The 18,309-nt window shown below is 36.7% G+C and overlaps 1 protein-coding gene and 1 pseudogene across 1 annotated transcript in view; one reads left to right on the top strand and one right to left on the bottom strand.

Moving 5' to 3' along the window:
• Positions 1-18,309, top strand: part of Lama2 (laminin subunit alpha 2) — a 575,131-nt gene that overhangs the window by 307,277 nt on the left and 249,545 nt on the right. The window lies entirely within an intron of this gene.
• On the bottom strand, positions 8,715-10,102 carry LOC114620328 (annotated as a pseudogene).

Genomic DNA, 18,309 nt, shown 5'->3' with positions numbered 1-18,309 from the left:
AGAAAGAAAGAAAGAAAGAAAGAAAGAAAGAAAGAAAGAAAGAAAGAAAGAAAGAAAAGATTTTGTGATGAACCATTTGTGGGCAATTACAGGAGAGCCTGTTTCCTGATATTTGACCATGAAGCAGTTTTCATACTGTGACGAGTAAGGGCAACCTTGTCTGAAACTGTAGGCTCACTATGAGCCCTAAATACTTATACTTTTTTCAGACAACTCTTCAAATGTATCCCAAGCTGGCCATGATCTTACTATATAGCCTAGACTACATTTGAACTTGTGATCTGCCTGCCTCAGTCTCCTGAGTATCTGTGATTTAAGGTATGTACCGCCAGCCCATTAAAAAGGTATTTTGATTAAAAATATAAGCAAATTGGCTCTGGACTTGATGTGTATCCACAGTAGTGGAAGGTAGGATGTTTATATTGTGTAATGACATTCTTTATCTCTGGACTTAATTCAAACTATCTAGGCATTTCACTGCTATCTCTACGATGCTAAGTATGCCCAGACAAAAGCTCCAAAATGGATCATTCAGTATGAGGTATCCGATCAGAGGACACTTTATTCTCACTTTTGTGAGTTTTTCTTTTGTATTGCAGAGTCCAGATGCTTGAAATTGAACAAAGAAAGGGAGATGAGAATAGACTGTGATCCTGTTATTTTTTTCTCCCATTTATGTTATATTGGTGCTATCTTTTCAGCCTACATTCAGTTATATCTTATTAAAGCACCAAAATACTGATTCTGATATGCACATTTTAATGAATAGTTTCAAACTCTAAACTGCATTTTTACAATTAGGTATTATCAATGTAAGTTAACATTAATAGGTTCACTACTAATTGTATATGCATTTAATGTCATTTACTCAATCTCATGGGATGTGTTTTGATATACAGTAAGGTTAGCCACCTTAGTCCTATACTCAGACTTATGAAACTGGTCGTTAACTGCAATGTGTCTATGAAGCTAAACACAGTAGTTACTTCTCTGGTCACATTAATAAAATAAATACATGCCAGAAGCATTTTAAGGAAGAAGAATTTTCTTTAGTTGATGATTTTAAAGGTAATTGCAGCTGGAGGTGATTGGTCTGTAGCAGGAGGAGCTTGCAGCAACTTCTTACATCTGGATGGATCAGGAGTTTGGATGGAACCAGAAGCTGATACCCCCTCCATGGCTTATCTCCAACGACCCACTTTTGCTAGCTATACATACCACAGGGATCAAGGTTACACAATCTTCCAAATAAGTACCACCAGCTGGTGACAATCATATGTTCGGGACATTTGACATTCAAAGCCTAACAGTAGACTATGATGATCTGAACTCATCTTTGCACTGTAAATTGAGGCTGTAAGCTTGAATGGAAAGCAATAAATTGGATTAGTTTTAGTAAATGTATGGCTTGAGAAAAATTTGAAATAAAACTTTTAACATATTTCTGAAATGTGAAGCAGACAAACCTTTTATCAAGCCAGGTTAACCCATCATTCTAGAATAGCAGTCCCTATTGGGTATTTGTGTTAAATACAAGCAAGAAACTCCAGGAGAGCAAGACACCTATAACCCATTTTACTAAAACAAAATAATCTTTGGGTACTTCAGCACATAGAGTTTGTGACCAAAAAATAGGTTCATAGCATTTATGATGTGCCAGTGTGCTCAGAATTTTGAGTTTCATTTTCCTCTGACTAAGCATCAGTGACAGGTAAGTGCATGAGAACCTTTTAGGGTGATTCAAATCCTCAGTGCTCTGCTCTATCATTGTGTGCACAGGACACACCAGAAACTCTCCAGTGGAGCAGGCTTTCTACATCTACCCTTTCCATCATTGACGGAGCCACAAGGCTTTTCTATACTTTACCATAATACAAAATGTGAGGTTTGCATTTTTATGAATTATGGCAAAGCAAAAACAACCAACTAACTCTCTTCACTATCTTGTTACATTTTGTACACTTAGAACAGGATTGAGCTATCATCAACCAGAATGCAAAACTATGCTTGTTGGATTGTCTGACAATAGCTAAAATTGCAATAGAATTTTATTCGATCTAGACAAGCCCTTGAAGTTTCTTGAAAACCACATATATAAACTAAGCTATGTTACAAGTTAATAATATGATGTGTATTCCACTTAATGAGCAGGACGCACACTGACATTCAGCAATTCCCACTAGTTACATATAATGCAGCTCTGAAAATGTATATTCTACCATTAATTTGCCAATGAATTATTGTATAACTAACCTTCCATCAAGAATACTTTCCCTAGCTGATTCGTACCTTTCTTGATTTTGAACTCTTATTGGTAATTTTAAAGTATATTCCTAAATTTGATCATTTTTTAAAGAATTTTTGACTGATTTTATTGTTTTATTTTTTTATTTTGACCTTTTATTGAATATAGATTCTTATAAAATATCTCCTGACCATACCTCCCCACACTCTACTCTGCCAGCCACACCCCTACCCTTCCCCACTAGATCCACTCCCCTACTGTCACTCATTAGGAAAGAGCAGACTTCTAGGAGATCACAACTAAACATGACAAAATAAAATTTAATAAGATAAATCAAAAATTATTACACTGAAGTTGCACATGACGCATGACATCTCAATAGGAGAAAAAGAGGCCCAAGAGCAGGCACAGAAGTCAGAGCCCACTTACTTTTCAGAAGTTTGCAATGTACCTTCCTGCAACCAAGACACTAGAACATAGGAATGAAGACTATATGAAGGCACCAGTTTAACGTTTCCATGTTCAATGAGTTGTATGGGTGTTATCCTTGGCAATGAGACCCTGCCCTCAGTTTTTGGAGAAAAACCCTTTGTATTAAGTTGTTTTGAGACTTCCATGGAACCCCCTTGGTCAACAGCTCAATTGAATACTAGTCTTACAACTGTAAGTCTAGCCTGTAGAAAAGAGAGGATCAACTGGGACTCTGTATTGCCTATTATTAGTAGTCTTCTTAGGATCACCTTCACAGGGTCTAGGAATTTTCCTCTGTTATAGATTTCCATACCACCCTCCAAATGCTTTCTAGTTCCAGCTGGCTCTCCCTTCACTTTTTCCACCCACCCTATTTCTCCCACCACCCACCCTTTCCCATGGAAATCCATGCATTACCTCACTAGAAATCTCCTCTTTACATACCTCTGAGTATCTCCAGATTGTAACATGGTTATGATATACTTAACAACTAATATTCACTTATAAGTGAATAGAATACATACCATAGTTATATTTCTGCGTCTGCGTTATCTTAGGATGATTTTTTTTCTAGTACCATCCATTTGCCTGCAAACTCTATGATGTCATTCTTAAAATGGCTGAGTTACAAATCTGTACCACATTATCTTTATCCATTCTTCAGTTGAGGGCCATCTAGGTTCTTTCTAGTTTCTGGCTATGATAAAGCTTCAGTGAACATGGTTCAGCAAAGTGTTCTTGTGGTAGAATGATTGTCCTTTGGGTGTATGCCCAAGAGTGCTATACTTGGATCTTGAGGTAGATCTATTTCCAACTTTTTGAGGAACCACCATATTACTATCTGTAGTAGCTATGTAAGTTTGCACTCTCACCAGCAACGAAAGAATATTCCCCTTCTTCCACATCCTCACCAGCACAAACTGTCACTTGTGTTATTTATCTTAGCTATGCTGTGTATAAGATGCAAGATGGAATCTCAATGTAGTTTTGATTTGCATTTCCTTGATGGCTAAAAATGTTGAACATTTCTATAAACATTTCTCAGCCATTTGAGTTTCCTCTATTAAGAATTCTCTGTTTATATCTGTATCCATTGGGTTATTTGTTTTGTTGATATCTAGATTTTGAGTTCTTTGTATGTTATCAATATTAACCCTCTATCAGATATGAAGTAGCTAAATATCTTTTTCCATTGCATGGGCTGCTGTTTCATCCAACTGATGGTATCTTTTGCCTTACAGAAACTTTTAAGATTCATGAGGTCCAATTTATTAATTGTTGATCATAGTTCTTACAATATTAATGTTCTGTTCAGAAAGTTATATCCAGTGCCAATGCATTCAAGACTATTCCCCATTTTCATTTCTGTTGAGTTCAGTCTTTGATCCATTTGGACTTGAATTTTATGTAGGGTGATAAGTATTGATGTATTTTCATTTTTCTACATGCAGATATCCAGTTTGACCAGCACTATTTGTTGAAGATGCTGTCTTTTTTTCCAGTGTGTATTTATCACTCTTCATCAAAGAGAGATTTTGTATTTATGTATAGGGCTTGAATTTGATTCCATTGATCAACATATCTGTTTTTATTCCAATACCATGTAACTTTTATTACTATTGCACCTTTGTAGTACAATGAAATTGGGAGTGATAATAACACCAAGAGTTCTTTGCTTGTTCAGAATTGTTTTAGTGATTCTGTTTGTTTGTTTGTTTGTTTGTTTCCATGTGAAATTGAGAATCATCTTTCTAATATCTAAAACGAATTGTGTTATAATTTTGATGAGGATTACATTGAATGTTGATTTATTATGGTAGATTGGCCTCTTTTACTATGTTAATTCTCCTGATCAATTCGCAAAGTAGTTCTTTTTATCTTCTGGTATCATCTTAAACTTCTTTCTTCAAAGATTTGAAGTTTTTTGTCTTTCAAGTCTTTCACTTGTACTTGATTGGAGTTATCCCAGAATGTTTTCCACTATTTGAGGCCATTGTAAATGGTGTTGTTTCCCCATTTTTCTCAGTCGATTTGCCATTTCTACCTAGGAAGGTTACCACTTTTGTTTCTTTGTTTTTTGTTTATTTGTTTGTTTCTGTGTGTGTGTTTTCTATCCAGCTACTTTGCTTAAAGTGTTTGTTTATCAGCTGTAGGAGTTCCCAGGTAGAATTTATAGAATCACCTGTGTATACTATCATATTATCTGCAAATAAAGTTACTTTGATTTCTTCATTTCCAATTCATATCCTCTTTATCTCCCTCAGTTGTCTTAATGCTCTAGCTAAGACTTCAAGTGCTATATTGATTACATATAAAGAGAATGGAGAACTTTTTCTTGTTTCTGATTTCAATGGAATTTCTTTGAGTTTCTGTTCATTTACTTTGATATTAACTATAGGTGTCTGTGAATTGCCTTTACCATGTTGAGGTATGTCTCTTACTTCTTCAATCTCTCCAGGACTTTTATCATGGATGAGGCTGGATTTTGTGAAAAGAGATGATCACATGTGAATTTTTCTTTCAGTTTGCTTATATGGTGAATTATATCTATTGATTTTCATATATTAAACCATTTCTGTATCTCTGAGATGAAGCTTATTTGGCTATTATGGATGATATATTTTCTGTGTTCTTGGATTCAGTATGAAAGTACTTTTTGAGTATTTTGGTATCTATATTCATTAGGGAAATTGGTTTGTAGTTATCTTTTTTTGCTGAGTTTTTATTGGGTTCGGTGTCAGGATAACTTTGGCATCTTAAAATGGCAATGCAAATGTTCCTTCTGTCTCTATTCTGAGGGGTAATTCAATGAGTATTGGTGCTAACTCTCCTATGAAAGTCTGGTAGAGTTCTTTGCTAAAAGTATCTGGCCCTGGGCATGTTTTAGTTGGGAAACTTTTAAGCATTGCTTCTGTTTTACCATTGGTTATAGGTCAATTAATTGAAATCTGCAAAGGCTTCAGTGCCAAAGAATATGTGTTATGTTTTAAAATCACTATAAAAAGCTAAAGCAAATAAAAAACTATATTAAGCCAAACAATTAATATATATGATCCCTTATGAACATGTGAGGCTGACGCCCAAGGCCCAGATTCTCTGCCAATATTTGACTTTAGCTGATTATGTGTCTTCTCTGTATCATGTTTTTTCTTTGTTAAAACAAGGACTTCAGTAAAAATGAAATGACCCAAGATTCTTCGACAAATGAGGATATGAATATTGTTCATTGGATTTTTTTTTTTTTTGGCCTGATGATGCACATTTGAAAGTTAGCTTGCAGATTATGAAGTACTGGAATGTTGTCATGTTCTCAAAATACCACTCATTTGGCATGTGAAAACTGAAGCTCAGACTCAGGTGAATAAATGTTACTTTGCTTTTGCTCAGTAGTGAATTCAAGAATTATTTTTACTATATAAGAATTACAACAGCCACGTCTGCGAATTACGAGTAGACTTACTTGGTTTAATTTGAGAAAAAAAAATAATGGTCAAAACGTTTGTATGTCAGTAGTTAAGTTATGAATTGCCTACAAAGGCATCCTGTTTCTTCTTCTCCGTGGGACACGTTGCTGTTACATGGACCATAAAGCTTCTGGAGCTTTGAATTAAGAAAGTATTTGCTGCTGTCATGTTCTTTGCCGATGCAAGTGTGTGAAGTGCTGGATGTGTAATTGGAGATGTTTTATATTAGTTGTTAGCAGCCCTGGAAGCCTTCTCACTGATAACACCAGGCCCATGCATTTTCACATTCCAAGATCTAAATGGAGCTCAATGAGGAAAATAAATGACAAGCCTGACATTTAATGAGACATAAAAGCTTTTGACTGTGACCTTGAGATGTGATTTGGTATTTATGATGTGAAATGACTTCCCTTCTTCCAAGTGGAGAAACATCTGGTCTATGTGGAAAGGGGGTTTCATTAAGAAGCAAAAAAATTAAAGAAAAAAAACACAAATAGCAGCAGTATATAAAATCAAGTACATGCTGCAAAATCTAAAGCAGAGGCTGAAAGTTCACAGAACACATGAAGGTGCCCCCACCCCCACTAAGTATGCATTTATTGTGCTGGTGTGAAAAAGCATGAGGAGAGCAAGTCTCCCAAGCTGCACAAACATTTGCAGCTCCACAAGAGTGTGAGAAAGTATGTTTCATGTAGTGATTGATAGTGAGGGTTTCCTGGCCCGCTTTGAACTCCTAGCAGGGACTGTAGGGTACCCTGAGGGGCTGTCTGCTTTTGTGTGTCAGGAATTCTGTTTTGTTAGAAAATAGTAAAGAACACTGTTTGTATTCCCTTTGTTTTTTGAAGGGTACTTATAGTTTATGGGAATTAGGCAGTGTGGAAAAACATCCCAAACTTATTTGTACATCTTCGAGCAAGTACTCGGCTTCACTTAGAAACTGGACATGGCTTTTCTTCTTACTTTTCTTCACGTTTGTTCTTTTCTTTCTGCTTTATTTTTCATCTCTCCTATCCTTCTAGTAGCTAGGAATGACATAGTCTGAACTACTTAATAATGTTCACATGTCTAACTATGCAGATCCTGACAAGACTGATTTTTTGCTTGCTTGCTTGGTCCATTGCTTGGTTGGTTGGTTTTGGTTTATAAAACCAGGTCTCAATAAGTAGCCATAGCTGGCCTTGACTTCACAGAAATCCACTTCCCTCTTCCCCCAGAGCTGTTCCCAAAAAGCCTTTTATTCTAATAAATTAGTTAAAGAAAATAAAAGGAAATGAAATGAAGGCAAATCTGGAGTACTATGTAATACACTCACTGGAAAGCAGTCACTTCTCCATGATTAAGAATTTTTCCAGTTAAACAAGAGGTCTTGAGAACTCTACTTTTGTATGATCTAAGGAACATGAGTTTTGTATTTACAAAAACATAAATTCCATGTCAGATAGGTAAAGTATAATTAAGGGTGTTAAACAGTGAAATTGTAGATATATAAGATCAGGCTAGCTAAAATCCCAGCATGGAGGGCGGAGAGTGATTAGATCCTGCCCTTTCTAGAGGGGCTATGGGGAGTTGGTGGTTTTGGGGGGATGAGTCAGTTTCTTCAGGGGCCACTGGCAGGCTATCCATGCTGCAGTAGATGACCCTACAGCCATGAGCATGCCGTCAGCACTAAGGAGAATTAGTGAGTTCCAAAAGAAAACTGTGCATACAAATGGGGGGGTATGGGTGGGTGCATAAGGGAGATGACAGGGTAGATATGCTCAAAGTAAATTATATGCAAACATAACACTTTCAAATATTAAAATTAGCTCTTCTTTAAAAATATGCATGTGTGTACTTTCTAAATATATTGAACAGATCTCAAAGCAAATAGGGCAATTGTTGAAATTTATACATGAAAGATGATGATTTTAAATCTCACTGCCGTTTAATTAATTAATTAATTAATTTAATTAATATTGTTCCAAGCCATAACTCCAAGAAATACTCAAACTGATGCATCATATCTCCTCTTTTTGTATCCATATTTCGTATTATGGGTTCGGCTTTTTTTCTGGTGCCAGGTACTCTGACTAGCTGCCAGTGCAGGTGCATCTCTGCCTCCTTAATTCTGGGTACTCGCTGTCATCTTCTGTTTGTTTGTTTGTTTGTTTGATTGTTTGTTTGTTTGTGTTTTTGTTTTTAAGCAAATAGAAACAGTGAGTGCTACTTTATTAAAATACTGAGTTTATTTCACATGTATGTTTTGTCTCCCTACCAATTCCACATATGACCACCACTACTACTATCATAACATTCCATACATACTTAAAACCAAGTGAATGATGGAGATCTATCTTGAAAACTAAACTGGCATTTTGGACAACATATTCCTGGCCATGAAACCGGGACAACATTTATCAAACACAGTAGGGAAAGTTTTACGTTGCCTTATAAGAAGGACAGCTAAATATGAGTGGTTACACAAATAAAGTAAGACAGAATATTTCAACCTGTTTAAGCCATTTTTAAAAGAGGTTTCCTCCACTGCTACCGATTTAAATGGCTATCTGGTCAGTTATCTGGAAATAATACTTCACATAATTAATGAACTTGGCTGTTGAAGGAGATATTTAAAACAATCTTGTTTGTTCTTAATGAACCACCATCTTTCTGACTAGACAAGGCCTGTGGCCATGCTGCCTCTGCTCGGCTCAGGCTATCTGCTCAGATGGCCAGAGACACTGGCTCTGCCACCCACGAGACACCAGCATAGGATATGGTTCTGCCAGTCTTCCATGCTGTCTCCACAAGGTTGGGCTGAGCCCAGACTATCCCGCCATCCCTGCAGTACCTAGTAGAAATGAGGCTCTAATGCTTAATATTAACCAAAGGCTTTATATGTTTGGTAATGCTCAATAAACAAGATGCCCACACAATAAGAGGCGTGTCCCAATATCTAACCTTAAGATATAAGTTGTTACCTAGGACTTCTCTCAAAACATATGTGGTCATCCATGGTGCCTCCTACATCTCTGCCTCTCCAGCTCCTCCTCTTCCTTCCCCTCTTCCTCTCCTTCCTCCTCCTCTTCCTCTTCTTACTCCTCCCACCTTAGCTCCTTCCAACTTACAGGGAAAATATGCCGCTACACTTGGCTTCTACTTTGGGAAGAAAACGACCTTTTTCCATACTTGTTTGCATTTTTGCCTAAATGTCTTCTACAGAACTGTCCTTTTCGTGTTTTAGGAGGATTTTTTCTTGTTTTTTGAAGGACTCTTGACACTTTAATCTTGGTGTTGATAGTTTTAAGTCTTTTCCATTTTGGTTTGATCTTTTTTTTTTTTTTGCACTTTTGGCTGGAGTATCTCATATATATTTCTTCACTGGAACTTTTTCTTCAGTTCCCTCTTCATCAAAATCATCATCTCATCATCATCTTCATCATCTTCTTCCTCATCCTTTTACTCATCAGCATCATCTTCATCAAGTTTTACTTTTTTTCTGTGGAACATTGTACCTCCAGAAGTAGATCGATTTCCAGACATACTTAAGAATTTTAAATCCTCATCTTCATTTTCGTCTACATCTTCCTCTATAGCTACGAGGTACTAGCCACTAATTTGCACAGGCCCAGAACCACACTTCAATCTAAGATGACAGGTAGTGTAACCACAAAGCCCCTAAGGGAAGCTGTTGGTTGTACAGACATTTTCAACGTTGCCAGTGTTACTTTAACTGGACTGTCTTCATACTTCATTGCTTCTGTCTCTACAATGTGTAATTTGTCTTTGTCCCTGCACCTAAACTGACAGTTTTCAATGGTACCTGGTGCTTATCTTCATCATTATCCACTTTAGAATGATAATCTTTGTCAGCCTTTAGTTCACAACTGAAAAGGTAGTTCTGAAGCTTAAGAGGATTCACATCCATGCCCGAGTCTTCCATGATGTGGAGGTGCACTCTTTGGGGTGAGGGAAGCCAGATGGACAAACCTGCCTACTGCTCCTCAGAACAGACACACAGGACAGAAGTATGTCAAGTACTTGCTGTATCTTATTAACTCCAGGGTTATGTGGCTTGCCTACAGATGTATTTACTGCATACTGCAGATGTATTTACAATTTAGAAAATATGTGTTGGGTGCTGAGATTTGCATTATTGCCCTACCATATAGAAATTAAGCAAAACAGAATAGAATAAAGTTGATTTATATGTGTGAATGTTTAGATGACTTAAATATTGATTTTTTTCCTCTTTGACTACTTATCACACGTTCTAAATGGTAAAATTTCCTTCCTTTAAAATTAATGCATTTATTGTTTGCCAGACAGCAAGAGTAGACATAAGTGACTCAAACCACTGAAAGGTGTTTTTTTTTCCTTTTTTATTGGATATTTTCTTTATTTACATTTCAAATGTTATCCCCCCCCCACAAAACCCCCTATCCAATTCTCCCTCTCCTGCTTCTATGAGGGTATTCCCCTATCCACCTACCCACTCCTGCCTCCTTGCTCTCGAATTCCCCTACACTAGGGCATCAAGCACCAAGGTCTTCTCCTCCCTTTGATGTCCGACAAGACCATCTTCTGCTACATATGTGGCTGGAGCCGTGGGTCCCTCCATGTGTACTCTTTGGTTGGTGATTTAGTCCTTGAAAGCTCTGGGGGGGGGGAGTCTGGTTAATTGATATTGTTGTCCTTCCTATAGGGTTGCAAACCCCTTCAGCTCTTTCAGTCCTTTAACTCATTCATTTGGGTCCCCTTGCTCAGTCCAAAGGTTGTCTGCAAGCATCTGCTTTTGTATTTGTCAGGCTCTGGCAGAGCCTTTCAGGAGACAGCTATATCAGGCTACTGTCAGTATGCACTTCTTGGCATCCACAATGGGTTTGATGACTGTATATGGGCTGGATACCCAGGTGGGACAGCATTTCCTTCAGTCTCTGCTCCACACTTGGTTTCTGTATTTGCTCTTATGAATATTTTGTTCCGCTTTCTAAGAAGGATCAAAGCACCCACACTTTGGTTTTTCTACTTCCTGAGCTTCATGTGGTCTGTGAATTATATCTTGGTATTCTGAGCATTTGGGCTAATATCCACTTATCAGTGAGTGCATACCATGTGTGTTCTTTAAGGTGGATATATTTGCTTTGGTTGGTTTTTTGGACTAATAAAGATAAGAATAGAGAAATCAAGAGACAACATGTTTTAAAAACAACTGCAAACTATCTCTGGGGTAGCCCAACTTTATCTTGCTTTTATGCTCTCTCCATATAAAATGCATTGAAATGATAGATGGTTATGAACACTATTAAAATTCAGCAGATATTTATGCAAGGTCTACTCTCTGTGAAATGCTTCTGCAAAGTACCACAGGGAAACATTAAGACATGTGTAAGAGCTGAATCTTTCATCACTATGATCTCCCCGAAAATCTTAAAATGAAAAAATGAAAAAAAAAACATTTAGAATCATGACCTAAGTGAGGGATCTTTGTAGAATTTTAATTTGAAAGATGACACTTACTACAATAGTATGGCCCAAAACATTTATTTACCATATAAGTGGTGCCAAGTGAAGGACTCCATGTTTATCTTCTTCTTTTATTACCAAAATGAGCTTTTAAGGGAGGGAGTAAAAATTCAGGTCATATTAGTGTAAAATAACTGATCCTCTGAAAGTATAAATAAATTTCCCCAAGAGCCACATACCACAAAAAGGTAACATCTGAATCTCCAACTAGGTCGTTAAAGCTCTAGCAATGAGCTTCATCTCTATGTGATTTATATAATACTCTAATATTAATTGAAGCATCAGATCACAAACACAAACCTGGTCATTTATTCTGGAAGAAGACACTTGAATGTCCTTTATTGGCCTGTTGATTCTTCTCAGGAGTCTGACAGAGTATTCTCTGAACCTCAGGAATTCTTATCTTCTGAAATTAGCAACCAGCTCTTACAGCCCTAATAAAGAATCACCTGCAGAGTTCATGACTGAGGGAGGAGAGGAAATGAAATAGTAGCGAGCGGATCAGTAGCATTTAGAATCAAAATACTGCGGCTCTTGCAGAAAATATTAACTGCTCATTCACAACACTCTTCATCTGAATAATGTAAACTGAAATGATCTGAACAAGCAGCATGGTAGACTGTGCTAAGGTTACCAAAGGCGCAAATACTGAGGATTCCAAGAAGACGAAGAAGAAGATGAAGACGAAGACGAAGACGAAGAAGAGGAGGAGGAAGAAGGGCCCTCTCTTTTCTTCACTCTTTTTCTCTTTTGGTTATAAAGCAAGAGAGAACAACAGCTGTATACAATCAAAGGTAATAAATATCTTTAAGACATAAAGAAGTTCTTTAAACAGTGAAAAAAAGATAAAAATTCTCATTTGAAAGAATAACAATGATTCTCTCTCTCTCTCCCTTTCTCTCTCTCCACCCCCCCCGAGTATTCCCATAACATTTTTAAAGGATCGTACATCTCAATATTATATATCTGTCATTTATGTTACAATAAGACTATTTATTTTAGCTTAATATAACTCTGATTAAAATGTACTGTTGTTTTAACAAGCCTCAATGTTGTGTCTCATAAGCATGAAGATGCCATTTTCTTGGCAGAGATCTTTAAAAAATGTAAACCCCAGACAGGAAAAATACACATATATAATGCATATATATATATATGTATATATATATAATGGTTTATTTGATTAGATCCATGTTTAATTATGTATTACATGGGTTTTGTACAGGATTTTTGCATATAAATTAATGTACCTCATAGCAGGAATGCCAGTGGAATGTTCCATACATCCAAACATAAGTAAATGGAAAGCAAACTGCTGTTGCAAAGATCTTATTTTCGAGTCTGAGCCTGAGAACACAGAACAGTTTTGTGAATTTGGCTGCTAAGATGTTGAAATTCTACTCTTTCAGCCCAAGATTTTATCAGTGTATGTCACAAAATAGCAATAGCTCTCTAAGTCAGGAAACTTTCAGGAAACAGCAAGTGTTAATTTATTATACAGGATGCTTTCTTTTTTTATTTTAAAGTATTGTTCATCCTCTGTGCAGTGTCCAAGGAATATGTTTGCAGGTCATTGACACTTTCTAGACTCCACAATTAAATCTATAAATGAGATAAAGAAACACTAACCTAATTGCTATATATTAAAATATATCCATAGGTTTCTTATAGGAGAACAACCAATAGTGTGCTTTTCAATTAGCCAAAAGTATTGTGACCTAGCAAAACTTAGTAATCCTATTTTAGTCAAATATAGACGAGTATATGAACCATATAATTTAGTCTTGGTCTGTAACATGGAACAGAAAATATATGAAAAATGTGTCCATAGGATCATAAATTCACCAGCATGAGCATGGGACACTCACACTGGCCTCTCAGTCTCTCTTTATATAGCTCTCACAACTATTTTTTGTGTTGCTAATCAAAATATTACATTACTTTTTCTCTTATAATTATTAACAAGAAACATTAAATAAAATATAATTTGTGAAAGTCTATGAAATATTGTGGATTGCAAGGAGAGTAAACTTGGTGAGGGGACCCTGTATGCTTCAGGGGTCTGGTGATTACAATGAGGAACTATCTCTGGTCATCAGGCCAGATTAGTTGTTAGTGCAGACACATACAACATTTTTACCACTACTTTATATTTTCAAAATTTAGATTCCACCAGATATTGAGGAATCTAAAATGATCAGATTGGATTGATTGTAGTGGTCGTGTTGAAAGGGAAGGTCCAGAAGTTAGTTTGTGCCTCTTCCCATTCTAATCAATAAAAAGAAAAGAGCTTTTATGAAAGAGAAAGCTGTTCGAGTTATGCATGTGTTATGAAAAAGAAAAGAAAGGAAGAAAGTAATGAATCACATGGGTCAAAGGAATGAAGAAAAGAAATAATGTAGGAGAGAAAGCAAGCAGGTTGGAAACAGGGAAGAAGAAATCTACTGCAGCCACAAAGAATAATACTGTCTCCAACTCTTCTTTAAGATAATAATTGGTTAATTCTTTTTAAAAAAATATTCAATGTGTTTGAATTGCGTTCATATCCTAATACTTCAGAAGATACCCTACTTCCTTAACCATAATCTACTGTTAAGAGACAGACAGAGAGAGAGAAAAAGAGAGAGAGAGACAGAGACAGAGGAGAATACTGAGCCTGGTTTCTGTTTCCCAAACACTCCAGGGTATTGGGGTTGTCCTAGAATGTTGTCAAATGCCTCTGTCAGCAGCTTTTAATTCTCAAAAGTTCATCTGGGCATTGGTACTTGGTCCTCACCCCACCTCACCTCACCCACCTCACCTCACCCTACTTCACCTCACCCACCTCACCTCACCCTACTTCACCCTACCTCACTTCACCTCATCTCACATCTTTCATGCTGAGATTTTTTACCTGGCTTGAGTTTGCACAGGTGTCATGCATGCTCCGACATATGAATTTATATGTGCAACTGCCCTGTTCTATCAGAAAAAAAACTGTTTCTTTGAAATTATCCATCACCTCTCAAGATTAAAATGTCTCTGTCTCTTCTTCCACAATGATCACCATGCTTTAGAGAGAGGAGCCATAACATAAATATCCCAATTACGGCTCAATATTCCATCTTTTCAATTTAAACGTTGACTAGTTGTGGGTCTCTGTGTTAGTTGCCATCTACTCAGAGAAATAAAAAGCTTTTCTGATGAGGATTGAGTGATGCTCTGACCTATTGGTACAGAGATAAGTTAGTAGTAGTTGTTGTAATACCGTACTGGCTTGTTTTGTGTCAACTTGACACAAGCTGGAGTTATCACACAGAAAGGAGCTACAGTTGAGAAAAATGCCTCCATAACATCCAGCTGTAAGGCATTTTTCTCAGTTAGTGATCAATGTGGGTGGGCCCCTTGTGGGTGGTACCATCTGATAGTCTTGAGTTCTATAAGAAAGCAAGCTGAGCAAGGCAAAGGAAGTAAGCCAGTAAGAAACATCCCTCCATGGCCTCTGCCTCAGCTCCTGCTTCCTGACATACTTGAGTCCTGATTTCCTTTGGTGATGAACAGAAATGTGGAAATGTAAGCTGAATAAACCCTTTCCTCCCCATGCTTCTTGGTCATAATGTTGATGCAGGAATAGAAACCCTGAGCAAGACAAATACAATGCCCATTTAATGAAATAATGCTAGTAAGTTCTGTCCTACAGCCTACCACTTATATAGTCTTATGTTCTTAACACAAATAATCTTGCCAGTAATGGGATCCATCTCATTGAACAGGCCTTAAAAACAACTAGAAAGTTATTCCCATAGCTATAGATCTGACAGAAAGTTAGTATCAAGAACATACAGAGAACTTAAAAGTCTATAGCTCATGAAAGAAACCATCTCAGCTAAACACTGAGCCAAGGAACCAAAATACAAAGTTCTCAAAAGACAATATGCAAATATCTGAGAAAAATACATAAGAAATTTTGGCATTGCTTTTTCTGTATGTGTATGTTTTAAGAAACTCTAATGCTTTCAAAGCCTTTAGTGTCTATAATCCTTCCCCAACATTCTTTCTTACCTACACTTCCACCTCACACCCCATTTCCTTTGTCCTTCCAGTTACATTAATTCCCTTTTATATCACTGTGTTCTATCTCCTTCCCTTGCAAGCACACTGTGTGTCTCACAGCCTCTTACTATTTTCATAACATCTGTAGATATTCCAAATGAATAACGCATATCCAAAGATTCAAAGCTAACATCCACATATGGGAGAAAACAGATGATATTTGTTTTTCTATGTCTGGGTTTCATCACTCAGAATGCTCATTTGTTTTTAATTTCATCCACTCACCTGTGAGTTTTGTGATTTTATTCTTCATAAGAGCTTAGTAATATTTCATTGTGTAAATACACATTTATTATGTGTATATTATAATCCACATATATAGGCTTTTTTCTATTTTGTGGATATTATGAGTAGAGCAGCAATGAGCATGGGCAATCCCTTTTATCTCTGCAGTAGGAAACAGAGTGCTTTGGGTAGATACCCAAGAGTAGTATAGCTATATCATGTGGTAGAAATATTTCTAGCTTTGTTGTGCCTTTAAAAACTATAGACATATCCTAAAATATATACACACATATACATAAAAGAATTTAAATGGAGTTACCCTTTAATAGGATAACAGTGTGCCTACTAGAGCCTACCCATTAGAAAATAAAATCTCTAGCACTGAGACATCTTTCTGAGTTAATGACCAGAGCAGATTTGGGCCAAGACACCCCTAAGCACAGTAGGCTATTGCTCTGTCTCTCAGTAACCCTCTGAACCTGATGCTAAGACTCTTTTGATGAAGACACATTCGGATCATACACTAGAGAAATGAAGCTACTACTAATCTGGATAATGGTCAGTGACTAGCTTTTATAGTTTAGAAAGGTGCCATATAGGCTGTCAGAGAAAAGTAGCCATTACCCTTACTTCGCTTCAATTGATGTGCGTGACAACAATGACTGTAAATGCCCACTGATGTAATAGCAGCACAAATTCTAATGGAAATGTCCAGCTCTCTTCCTATAGAAACTATGCTGTAAGGTGTCTTGCCTTCTAAAGCAATGTTTCCAGAATATATCATCTCTTTTTGTCAATCTCTGCACCTAGGTTGTTATATGCTAATTAGCTATGTGCTAAAGGTGACACAGTCTTAAATCTCCTTTGTTTACTTTGCATCTTCTATAACTTAATACCCTACGCCTTGTTAACCTCTGGGGGAAACAAAACGGTGCTTCTGTTTCAGTATGCTAAATGTATAGAAGACAACGGCAGGACTTTGCAGTTCAGTGAGTAGACTGAACATTGAATACACACTGTAAACATTTCTATAGGAGGAAGGGATAATGTTACAAAATTTTAGTCTCTCATGTCTTCAGAATCCAGAAAGATGAATCACTTGTCCTATCTGTTATACAAAACAGAAGCTGACAGCTATGTTTAATTTATCTGGCTCAGTATTACAGAGCCTTTTAGCCATTTCATTCCATTATACTCCTCTTGAAATATTTGCTCTGGTAAGAAGAAGCAAATATTGGGTTTTACAATCCATTTACTGGGATAACAGTGATGATAATCTGACATCACAGAACCAAAGCTTATTTCCTGAGAAGAATTTCCTCTATTTCACACTATTGAGGTACAATACCCTCAATAGTGTGTCTCATCTCATCCTCCCTCAATTTATATTTCTTGAAACTTAGTAGAATAAACACAAATACAACCCCATACCCAATAAAAAAATGTCGGTAAATCTAATTTTTATGAATTAGCTTTAACCTTTTTTAGTCACTAGTAAAATCTTTCCTGATTGATTCAATCTTTAATGCAAAATGTGCTGTGTATACCATGTTGTCATGTTATACAGGTAGCCCATGTTGCATCGAAACAATGTTACTGGCAAACAAGCTATTCTTTTCTAACAAAGGGAGGGTTAAAGCAGATACTAATGGGAAGGAGCTAACTGTAATGTTCTTTTCTTAATGGAGGACTGGAACATGTAGAATTTAGCCCTAAACTACATGCTGGAATGGAAGATTGTTTGTCCTTCCAGTGGGAAATTTCTTCTTTACTTGGTAGCTGAATCTCCCTGCAGAGAGTTTAAAAGGTATACAGCATTCATCTGTTGTGAGGATAGTCTAATCCACCCAGTAAGTACAATAACCACATGGAAGTGAGCTGGAAAATGCCATAATTCTACCTGTGCCTTTCTAGCCCATGGAGAGATAGCAAGAAAGCATTGATACATCATGGGGTTAGATGTTCTATTGATGTACTACAAAGCTTAATATAATTATGAAAATGAACTAATTTGAAAGCCCAATGATAGGATTTATAAATGGATTTTAGAAAGCCCCATATTATAGCAAATTAACTACATGCAGTACACATTTTCCATGAGTATCCTGTTTTGTTGAGCTATTCAGTAAATGCTATTGGGCACATCTTTACCCATTCTGGGACCCTTCAGCTCTGATATTCATGATGTCTTACAATGATTCCTTACTGTACTTCAGAAGGATTAAAAAATGTTTTTCCTTAGAGATTTAGCTGTTGAGATATTAACCAGGCAAACAGAAAAGTGTTTGAGCTACTAAAAAACTACAG

The sequence above is a fragment of the Grammomys surdaster genome, unplaced genomic scaffold, assembly GCF_004785775.1.
Source record: "Grammomys surdaster isolate TR1022 unplaced genomic scaffold, NIH_TR_1.0 168, whole genome shotgun sequence".
Classification (NCBI taxonomy): Eukaryota; Metazoa; Chordata; class Mammalia; order Rodentia; family Muridae; genus Grammomys; species Grammomys surdaster.
Note: the sequence above shows the minus strand (reverse complement) of the source record. Positions and strands in the feature narration are given on the sequence as shown.